We start from the raw sequence: 2532 nt of genomic DNA, 5'->3' as shown, positions 1-2532 counted from the left end.
GGGCATGATCCATCTTTTTTTTTTTTTAAATAGTTTAATGGTGCAGTTACTTCCCAGGAAAAAGGCTGGATTCCCAGCGCTGGAGACTGAAGATTTTTACTCAACCACAAAAAAGCTGCAGTTTAACGGCAACGTACGTTTGCTTACATTACCCTGCCAATCCACTCCAACTATGACGTGATGAGAGACCTCACCCTCAGCCCTGGGTGAAAGAGTAGCCTCCAGGAGCTGTTCTATCCTGGGCCTCTCTGTTGAGTTTGTCGGCAAAGATGAGCATTGCTGACAATGTACGGGATTAAGACCACTGGTTCGTTTCATCTGACACGGGTCAGATGGTCATCACTTGGACTCACTACCAATCTGGATCGACTGGAATCAATGTCCCAGAGGGGGAAAATCTTCTGACTGGCCTTCTTTATCTCACTACCAGTCTCCTGAACCAACCAGGACCTACCCATTCGGGGCCCTGGTTCCAATCAAGTCAGATAGCAACAATGCAGAAAATCTCCGGTCCCATTGTTTTAATGCACATTCTCCAGTGGAATACCATGTGCAAATGGTGTTAGGGTCCTCTGGGTCTTGTAGGGCACAACAAGGCCCTGAATCTGATTAGGGACTTTAGGCAACATTATGATACAAATAAGTAACTACAAAAATCACAATTAAAAGTATATGTCATCCTTCTATGCATGGGAGAAGGTTCCAGTTTTCTACAAAGCACATGGTGTTGTCTCTTGTGGCCATCCAAAGCAGCCAGGAGACTCCCAAAATGCTCAGGTTGTTACAGAATTATCGGACTTTGTTACTGAGTGATTTCAGCTCTTCCGGTATTTGTCTAGCAGGTTTTTCACTTCCCCAGGCAGCCTTATTGAAAGCCAGTGTGTCCTATTGGGTTTGCACACTGGCCTGAAACCCAGAAGATGTGGGTTCTATTCCTGGCTCTGGCCTGTCAGGTGACTTTAGGCAAGTCAATGCCCCTCTATGTGCCTCAGTTTCCCCATCTGTAAAATGGAGATAATAGTACTGACCTCTTCTGTAGAGCACTTGGAGATCTATGAGTGAAAAGCACCATATAAGATGTTATCAGAGACATATCAGCTTCACATGGAAAAGGGCTGGTCAAAGGTTGTGAGTTTGTAGGGGAGGCCCTGAGGCTATAGGCTAAACTCCAGTATGCTTCCCTGAAATCAATTCAGACGGTCCTATGTTATGCAGGTAGTCTGACTAGATGAGTACAACGGACCCTTCTGGATTCATAATCTATGACTCCATGATACGTCAATGGAGCTATGACAATTGGCACCAGGTGAAGACCTGGCCTACTTATTTCAGTGGAGTTTTCCCTGATTTAGGATGGTAGAAGCCAGAGGAGAATCAGGCCCAGAAGAAATGTTGGAAGATTTGCTTCAGTTGTATGTATCTCAAAGGGTTCTTATTAAGGCCACTCTAGAAAGAGCTGTTCTCTCACTGACCGAGGCTGCTGCCTTCGTCTCGTCTTATCCCATTTATTCCTGCATCGCTGGTAGAATTCCTCTAGAGTGGATTTTCACCCCAACGCTACAGGAGCTATTTGATTATTTTAAAAAACACCCCAAGCCCTAAGGAACAACCAGCCATCAGGATAGACTCAGTTTCTTCTGTACTTTTATAGCACTCGTGCTAAATAGAAGCAGAAATTCCCCCAGGTCAGAAGAGGCCAGAGTAGGGGCAATGAAAAAAAGAAACAGTGGCAAAATTAACAAGGTCCTGGGGACAGAAAAAAACCCAATAACCAAGCTGTTTGGCTAGGAGACAATGAAAGTGACAGGGCAAAGTTTCTTTGCCAGCATTTGAATCATGCTTTATTCTGCAATTCGTCAGAACGACTGAGATGTCTCTGCTGTTTTTGATTTGATTTGATTTTCTTTCGGGCGGGTGGAGGAAAGGTCTGGGTTGGCAGGATCTTCCTGGGCTGCAAGTGTGGATCCACTAGGGTGCAGCTGTGGGCTGGCTGTCCAGAGGACGCGTTGGCTATTAGGCTCTGGGGTGTATTTCTTTCTGTAACTATAATTAGGGAGGGGCTCTTTGTTTATTTAGGCGGAGAGCTTTAAGATAAGTGACAGCTCCAGAGATGTTTTTCAGCACTTCATAAATCAAGTGCCAGCTGGTCAGTTTCACCTCTGAAATGTCTTGTGCGTTGTTTAAAAAAAAAAAATTAAAAAAAAAAATCGGAAAGATGGTGTATACACACACACACACACACACACACACACACACACACACAGAGAGAGAGAGAGCAAGGAGTGCGGGGAAAAGTGATTTCGCCCTTTTGAAAGACCGGAGGCATTTAAAATCAGAACCCATTGCCTCATTTCCATTTCTGAATTAAAAGCTGTTAGGAGACATCCACAGCAAACATTTGTAAAGGCTAGAGACACCCAGCAGACTGACTGACAGACAGGCTAGCCCTCATCTGCAGCGACACATACATTTTCTGGTTTAATTTAATGCCTCTTTTCACTGTCTCACTCAACACGTCTGGAGATTTACGGG

At 44.7% G+C, this 2532-nt stretch overlaps 1 non-coding gene across 1 annotated transcript; it reads left to right on the top strand.

The window, feature by feature from the left end:
* The first annotated feature begins 807 nt into the window (after positions 1–807).
* LOC117869457 lies at positions 808–880 on the top strand. The gene has a single exon (XR_004643814.1). It is a non-coding gene; the product is annotated as a U7 small nuclear RNA (small nuclear RNA).
* Positions 881–2532: the final 1652 nt, after the last annotated feature.

This window comes from Trachemys scripta, chromosome 23, assembly GCF_013100865.1.
Source record: "Trachemys scripta elegans isolate TJP31775 chromosome 23, CAS_Tse_1.0, whole genome shotgun sequence".
Classification (NCBI taxonomy): domain Eukaryota; kingdom Metazoa; phylum Chordata; order Testudines; family Emydidae; genus Trachemys; species Trachemys scripta.
The sequence above is the reverse complement of the archived record's forward strand: the minus strand, read 5'-3'. Positions and strand labels throughout refer to the sequence as shown.